We start from the raw sequence: 9474 nt of genomic DNA on the forward strand, positions 1-9474 counted from the left end.
TACTGCCTGGGTGAACCGCCAAACAACCATTATGTGCTTCATGCAAAATCTTTTGAATCAACTCATCATTTTTCACTTCATAAGATACATTGTTTTCATTGAAATAGAAATAGTGGACATGTGTCTTTTTCACAGAAGGATTCTTATTGCTCTCAGGATTAGAGCAATAGGTGTGTTTTAAACATTACTCTGAAATAGTCCTAAAAATTACAGGGACCTCTTCCATAGTCCAATTGTTTATAACACTTTCAAGGATATAAGGAAAAATTCCCAATAGGTTTTCTTCCCCAGTTCCTTCTTTGGATGTGACATTGATGCTCAAGTTTCCCAACATTCCTTCCATGGTCTTGATTAATAGGTTCTCTTTTTCTATCATTTTTTGTTCAGGATAAATGATTTCTCCTAACACCAATGTTTTAGATATATGGGAAAAGATCATAGGTTCCTACTTATTCTCTCCCCCTATAACACCCCTTACCCGTATTCAACGTCGAAACAGGGTACGAGGCATTATCAGACTTATACACAAGCAATCATACAAAATCAAGACGTAAATTTTCCATCCAAAATTAAAACTTTTCACATTCATTCATATTGTCCCTAAAATGAACCTACGAGGCCCAAAACATGCATTGGAAGCGGTTCGAGACTAAACCGGGAACTTTAGAAAACTTTACAACACTTAAAAAATTTTTCAACCAAACAAGGGTTACACGCCTGTGTGGGCAGGCCGTGTGGTCACACACGCCTACGTCCCTAACCCGTTTAACTCTCTATTTGTCACCCAAGAACAAATTGAAGACACACGGCCAAGTCCAACGCCCGTGTGCTAGGCCATGTGGTCGATTTAATAATTTTGATTTTTCATAAAATAGGTGCAGACTTCACATGCCCAAGACACATGCCTATGCCTGAGGCTGTGTCATCCACATGGCTGAGACACACACCCTTGTCTCTGCCCGTATGCTCAATTCTGAGCATTTTGTTTTGCAAAAATTAAGGTGCAGGGGACACACGGCCAGAACATACGCCCATGGGACAAGCGATGTGTCACACACGGCCTAAACACACGCCCATGTGTCTACCCATGTGGACAAAAATAAGGCTATTTACCAAGCCATTTTGTCACCTTTTGTTGCACACTCCTACACAACAACATATAACACCAATCCAAGCATATACATACAACCAAATCAGCCACAACCAAAACATCAACACCTCATTCACACACTAACATTTATTAGTTCAAATTATGCAAATTCCCACATTCATGAAAAGCATCATCATAAATATATATTCTTATACTAGTATTAGCCAATTTCGAATGGCCATTTACAAGATGAATTACCAACCAATATAGGCCAACACATTAGGCCAATTCAATTATGACACATAACAAAATGACCAAGTCCCTATACATGCCATAACTCAAAATGTTGAATTCATTGGTACCCAAAATAATAAGTTGATAGTGTGAGTGGATCTTCGACAGTCTCTGATCCCCGAGCTAGCTTGGTGATACTATAAGACAAGGGAAAAGAAAGAGAAGTAAGCTATATAGCTTAATAAGTTCCTATGTAAATAATAAGCACCATGTACAAACATTTAACATACAATTAACTTGATGATAATTGGCATAAATATTATAAGATCTTATTTTCATAACTTATTCAATCGGAACCTTACCAATGGTTCATCGCATAACAAGCTCATTACATATGAGTTTTACATACATACCTGCGTCATCTCGAATTGGATTTATACACAATTAATCTTTGACAACTCGTTAAATTACCCGTTGAACCACTTGGAATACTAAAGGATACTCATAATCCCGTACACATAGTACCATACCAATGTCATATCCTAGATATAGTCTTACATGTAATCCCATATCGATGCCAATAGCCCAACTATGGTCTTACACGAAGTCTCATATCGATGCCATATCCCAGATATGGTCTTACACGAAGTCTCATATTGATGCCAGATCCCAAATATGGTCTTACACGTAGTCTTAGTAACCCTAACGTTATGACATTTTTATCCTATCTGTTCCTAAGGTTCAATCGAGATTTCATGCTTGTCGAAACTTTATCGAATACGTCTAAGGGGTCAATCACAATTCATACAATAATAAAGCATTTAAAACATAATTAAAACAATGCATTATTTACATACGAACTTATCTCGGTACAAAAATAGTAGAAATGGGACCTAATCGTCAAACACTTTGTTTTTCTCCTGGTCTAGGTCTGAACCTTGTTTCTCTTGATCTATAATAACAAATTTAACTCATTTAATATTCAAATTGTTCAATTCAGTCCAAAAATTACACAATAGAAAAATTACATTTTTGCCCCTAAACTTTGACATTTTTACAATTTAGTCCCTAAGCTCGTTAAATGATTTTTACCAAATTTCTTCATTACCCAAGCCTAGAAAAATCTTTATTGTACTCATACCAACCCACATTTTTCATTCAATCACACTTTTACTACTTATTTTATAACTTTTACAAATAGGCCCTTTTAGGAATTTTCATCAAAAATCACTTAGCAAAAGTCATTTATCAAACGTCAAACTTGCATAATCTATCATTAAACATCAAAATACACACATGTATAACATGGTTCAAACCCTATACCTTAATCATTTGTCGAATTAGTGGTACAAATAGGTAGATCGAGTGATAACGACTTTAAAAATGTAAAAAGCATTAAAAACGGGACAAGAACGGACTTACAATCGAGCTTGAAAAGTGGCGAAACCCTAGCTATGTTTTCTCCCTTCAATTTTCGGCCAAATAAGAAGATGGACAAAATTTTGCTTTTATTTTACTTATTTTGTCTTTAATTAACAATTTACCAAAATGCCCTTTTTATAAGTCATGAAATTTCACTTACCTCATGTCCATTTTTGTACACTGACTTAACAATTGGTCTAATTACCATCTAAAGACCTTCAGTTTAAAATTTCATAATAATTAGACACCTCTAGCATGTAGAACTCAACTTTTGAACTTTTTACAATTTAGTTCTTTTTGCTAAATTGAGTGCTCAAACGTCAAAATTTTCAAATGAAATTTTCATGAAATCATTCCTTAAAACTGTAGACCATGAAGTGTAATAAAAATAAGTTTTTCTACGTCAAATTCGTGGTCCCAAAACCATTGTTTCGACTAGGCCCAAAATTAGGTTGTTACACCCCTACTTGGTCGTGCTCTTCTTCTCTCTTGCTTTTTTTCCAGCTCCTTCTTCTTTTGTCTTGCATCGGACTTGTACCCTAAGCCAAAATGATCTTATCTTTCCATCATCGTTGGCACATTAACCCTTCCTTGGAGATATTTACTAAAACTATTCCAGGTAAGACTCCTTTTCCGATCATCAGTTGCAGGCCCATCCTCGTGGTTTTGGATACTTTTGGTGCTGGGATCTTGCTTCCTTCAGTAATGAAAGTTGCATTGACGAATTCCAGTAATCGAAAAGAACATTCTATTGCCTCTTCATCTACTCCCATGTATGGCGCGTCACTAGTTACAGATGCAATTATGTCCTTTTCGGCATTTATCGTGACCAGTCGACCCTCTATTACCAAATTCAACTTTTGGTGCAGTGATGATGGCACTACCCTGACTGAATGGATCCAAGGCCTTCCAAATAATCGTTATAGATGGGCTTGATGTCCATCAATAGAAAGTCCACCACATGTGTTCAGACTGATTAAAAGTTGTATTTCAATCTTCTGCATCACTTTTCTTTTCATACCATCAAATGTCCTCACTATGTTATGGCAAGCCTTCATATGAGAGCTATCGACTGGCATCCTATTCAGTATGGACAGAGGTAAGACATTCAGTGCAGACCCCTTGTCAATTAATGCTCCTGGCAGTGTATATCATTTACAAAGAGTAGTGATGTGTAGAGCCTTTATGGATCCCATGCCCCCTGAAGGTATTTCATCATCATTGAAGAAGATGAAATTGTCAACACTCAAATTGTTGACCAAACGATCTAGCTTGTTCACAGAGATGTTATCAACGACATAAGTCTCATTTAACACCTTCATTAATGCGTTGCGGCGTGTCTTTGAGCTCAGAAGCAATGCTAACATTGATATGCAAGCCAGTTGTTTGTGTAGAAGCTCTACTACATTGTACTCTCTATGTTTTAAAAATTTTAAGAACTCTTTAGCCTCATTCTCAGTCACTGGTTCATTGATTGGTGCTTCAGGTCTAGCGGCTTTCACTTTCTTATGCTCAATTGTCGGAGTTTTTTCCTTAAAGGGCTCGGTTCTTACATTTGTCGAATCATAGTGTTTCCTACTGCAAGTGAAGAAATTGATATCCTAGACCCCTTCTGAAGTGTCAATTGATTTCTTTCGTCTTGGGGTCATCACTTGGCAATTATAACTCCATGGAACCCTTTTGTTATCCCTATAAGGAAAAGCCACAGTTTTTGAATTATTATTCTTGGTGTAGCTTGTGCTCCCACTTCATTGCCTCTCAGCCAGGAAATAATCACCACCGCATGGTTGACCTTGTAAATTTTCTCCGATGATCCCTCTTTAGAGGCATAAACATTTTCTCCCTTCTAGCCCTTGATATCTTCAAAGAATTTCAGTTCTTTGTTATCCATTAGACTTTGCACTAGAGCCCTGAATATGATGCACTCTTAGATCTCATGACCTTCTGTAGTGTGGAACTCACAGTAGCTCCTTATTCCTTTGGATACCTCCTCTAAATCTTGAATGATCAATCCCAAGTCTATCATTTTTTCAAAACCCATTTTAGAAAGTATTTCACCTCCGCAACATCAGTTTTGGTCTCTTACCCTCACTTTCGATTATTGTGTTTACCCCTTGGTTAGGATGACTGGGTAATGGATTTCCAGCCACATTAAGCCCTGAGGGATCATTGAACCTTACAATTCTCATCTCAATAAACCTCTCGATCAAATTCTTAAATTTAGTGTAGTTTTCGATCGAGTGTCCTATTATCCCTGCGTTGTATTCGCTCTGAACATTCGCATCATACCACTTTGGGAATGGAGGTTGCATGGGTTTTAAGTAAAACAACGATACTACTTACGCGTTGAAAAAATTTTGATATAATTCTCCATATGTCATCAGGATAGGCGTGAATTGGAGTTTTTCTGTGTTTGGTGTTGAATTGAGTTCTTACCTCAAAGGACATTGATGGTTGGTCATCATGGTCCTAGGTTGCACCACTGTGACTAGTTTTGAATAACCCTTATTGTACACACTCACAATATTTACTTCGTTCTCTTTCTTTCTCAGGTAGACCTTTTAGCACTTTCCCCCGTATCTATTTTTCCACTTCTTGTTGCATTCTCAATCATTTCTCCGAACATAACTATACCTGAAAAGCTCCTAGTAGCACTACCTAGCATATGGTTGATGAACGGAGCTTTCAAGGTGTTGACAAAAAGCATTATCGTTTCCTTTTCCAGAAGAGGTGGCTGAACTTGTGTTGCCACATCCCTCCACCTTTGAGCATATTGTCTAAAGCTTTCATTTTGCTTCTTCTCCATTTTTTACAGAGTAATTTTGTCAAGTGTCATATCAGTCACATGGCTGTACTGCTTCATGAAAGCCTGTTTCAAGTCTTTCCATGAATTTATCTTGGCACGACTCAATTGATTGTACCATTTTACAGTCGACCTGATGAAACTATCCTGGAAACAATGGATTAACAATTGTTCGTTATTGGCATACCCCATCATTCTTCGATCGAACATTATGATATGGGCCTTAGGGCAACTAGTCCCATTGTATTTCTCGAATTCGGGAGTTTTAAATTTTGTTAGGAGCACTAGATTTTGGACTAAACTCAATTCCTTGGCATCAACTCCACAAAGGTAGTCAGCGCTCTCCACAGCTTTGAAATTTTCCTCCAACCACTTGCAACGATCTTCCAACTATTTTGGAAGTTCTACTCTGGTTTTCTTCATTTCCACCACGTTGTCCAAATCTAGAACAACGATGTTGGTTGTATTATCTCCAAGGTTAGAACTTGAGCCCATCGGGTAATTCACCGATCTTGAGGTGCCAGCCTGGTATTGTTGTGGTTTTATGGTGACAGGTACTCTTTATGAATATGTATCTGGTTGAGTCTGAATGTGCATTGGTTTAAAGCTCGGGGGGTATGTAGGTTCTTCATTTTTGTCTCTAGAGTTAATCATAACACTCTTCTCTTTTTCAATCCTTCTGGTCAATAACTGGGTCAGCTGGTTTATTATGCTTCTTTGGGACTCCTCTATTTGGTCATTCATGTCTTGTTGCACCTTAGCTAATTGGGCCTGTAGCTGCCTTGCAGCTGGTCTTACATGTCTTTCTAAATTTGTTCTAGTCTCTTTATCCTTTGATCTATGGCTTTGGTTTTACCGCGGGTACCGTAGCGATATTCAATTGACAGATTCTTGGTAGTTTCTAGGGTAACTATCATAATTTTGATTAATTAGGGTCTTTTTATGGAATTTAACCCATGTAATGAAATGTAATGCTAATGAATGAAAAATTGATGCAAAAGAAAAGGCTTTGATTTTGGTTCAACTATATTAGAACAACTTTACTAGAAAAAAAGTTTCTTTACATAAATGGATACATTTCACATATATGGCCTTGCCATAATACTCAAAGCCTTAACTTTCCTAAGAAGCCAAGCTAATTCTTGGCCCCGATCTGATCCTGATTCATATTTCAAGCTCAGCATGTCAGCTTGAACTGCTAAAGTTTGCAAATGGTCAACTACTTCCAGTACTTGAGTCAAAACTTCGCTCATGATGTGATCTCCATCCCTAATCTGGCTCTAAGAGCGTTGGACTTGTTCTTTCCAATGTTCATTGTTCATTTCAAGAAGCTCAACTCGAAGTTCACAATTTTGCAGTGTAACCTCAAGCTCTGCAATCTTTCTTTTCAACTCTTTAATCTTAGTCAGGCTTGCTTTTAACTCAGTCACAGAGTTAAGACTACGATGTTGTTGTAGAGACTTTTCCAACTCCTCTACCCTAGTTCTTAATTCAACCTTTTCATCTTTGCTTTCTATCAATTCCCTTTTTAGAGTATCCTCTCGAACTCGAGCATATTGGAATTTCCTTTCCCACTGATCAGCTCTAATCTTTTCTTCTTCGATTTCTTGTCACCATTTTCCCGATGTTTTTCTCAATTTGGTAGTCCTTATCGACAAGAGAAGCTTCTTATAATCTATTTTTAAACTGTCCAAATCTTTCTTAGCCTTGGTTTTTCCTTTTATCATTTTCTCAGCTTCTAAATTTTGGATGTTGATGTCTAGTCCCAGCTGAACCTTTTCCTCTTCTAACTTTTCTATCCTTTTCCCTAGCTCTGAACTTTTCTTTTCAAAGTCTTGCTTTCCTATTTCTAATTCAAACGGTATCACTTGCAAGTGTTCCAGTATCGGTCGAGTACTTTCTTGACTTGACAAAAGGACATTGTCATTGATTCTTTTACCCCACCACCAATCGTGTTCTAGGGTCGTAATAGGATTTGTGGCAAATCTTTTCTTTTTGTGAGTTTGGTTCCATGTATTCGAGATTTCACAAACCTTCTTTTTTTATTGTTACCTTTGTATACAAACACACATTGACCAACCCTTACGTTGCCGGAATAAACTGCCTTGACCTATACTATCTTAATATAAGTAGAGGGGCATATCTAACAGTTCCCCATATCTCGAGTAGAAGGACACAGTCAAAGTCTCCACATCAATATAGAATTTCATAGGGAATCATCCAAGGGGTCTGTCATTCAATATCTTCGTTTTGAAGACTAGAGAATTGACATCCATTTTTCTTTAGAAATATTGTCTTATCTTTGGATAGCTACAAATTCTTTCAACGGAGAGTAGCCTTCAGATAACACTCGATAAGAGACTTTTTCTACCTTCCAAAAGTGGCTATGGAACCAAACTAGCAAGAGCTATACACATCCAATAAATCTTCCTTCACCTACTCTTCGACATGCACTCAAATATCTGAAAGTTTCAGCCAAGATTGCTTGGACGGGGGTGACCCTTTTGTCGAGTCAGTCAAACAGATCAAAAGCTGCATCCTCTATATGTCCTAATGCTTTGGGGAAGATGACTAATCCATAAATACTCAAGGTGAAGCAGTCGACCCTTTTCCTATGTCTGGGTGTAACAAGATCAGATCCCGCAGACTTTTCCAAGTGATGCAATTATTATCCCTTTTTTTTTAATTTGGGCTGCACCCATTGCTCGCTCATCACAGTTATATTCATCAGTCTCCTTAAGAAAGCCAGGATATTGACAGCTCTAAAGTAGGCTTTGTCAATCTGGATCTTCAGGCAACGGAGCAAAATGGTGTATTCTTCTACAGTGGGTGCTAGGTCTATTTTCTCAAAAGTGAAGCAGTTGTAAGTGAGATTCCAACACTGGGTGATAGCTTGAAATAGGTTATTATCCACTTTGACATCGAGTAGGTAAGGCAGATCACCATATTCATGGTGGAATAGTTGTTTGATTTCATCAACCCATTGATTGCATATTTCTTTTAGCTCTTGCAGATTATTTTGGGTCACACTAATTCTGGTGAAATCCCATAATTCTGACATATATCCCTCCGATAGGCTATTACCTTTCTTTTGTTGTGTTTTCCTGAGCCATATTCACACAACTGCATTGTCCTCCACTTTATCAAGAAAACTCCTTTTCCATGACAAATTCTCTATTTAGCAACTGAACATGAATCAACACCTTTTTAAGATGACAATGCAATGCAACCACAACCAAAACAAAACAAAACAAGTCAATACGTTTTATATAAAGCTAGAATACAAATCAAAAAATAATAAATAGAACATCTCTTCTTTGTAATCTATTTGGGCGTCCGCTAAATGTTTGATATAGTTCTACCTAGGGTAGGCTCCTAGGGCTCATTACATGCAGTTTGGTTCTAAAGTAAAGATACCTAAACCAGTACATTCCTCAATCCTCACCTATTATAGGATCATACAGATTGAGTTCAGTTTAGGAGAATACATTTCCCTATGTCTATACGAAGGTGAAGACCTCACGAAAACATAGGTACGGATGTGTCTCGAAAGCAATTCACTATCCTATACGAAGGTGAAGACCTCACAAAGGAATAGTTTCTCACTCCCACTTAAGAAGGGTAAAATAGAATGATTATGCCATACAATATATGTGAAAACATACAAAGAGAAACTCTTGAACTAATAAATCAGATGTATTAGATCGCTATGTTACCTGAGATAATAAAGATATTATTTATCATCAAAATAAAACATGAAGGATGAAAATTCAAGGAAAGGGTCGTTAATTTAAACTGAATTACCAATTTTCGACAAAAAGAACAAAAAGTAATCAACTCGCGGCTCGACTCTCTTATTCGTCCCTAGTGGAGTTGCCAAGCTGTCAAAACCTTTTTGAAAATTGACATTTTATTTTAAAAAATG

The sequence above is a fragment of the Gossypium hirsutum genome, chromosome A06 (assembly GCF_007990345.1).
Source record: "Gossypium hirsutum isolate 1008001.06 chromosome A06, Gossypium_hirsutum_v2.1, whole genome shotgun sequence".
Classification (NCBI taxonomy): Eukaryota; Viridiplantae; Streptophyta; class Magnoliopsida; order Malvales; family Malvaceae; genus Gossypium; species Gossypium hirsutum.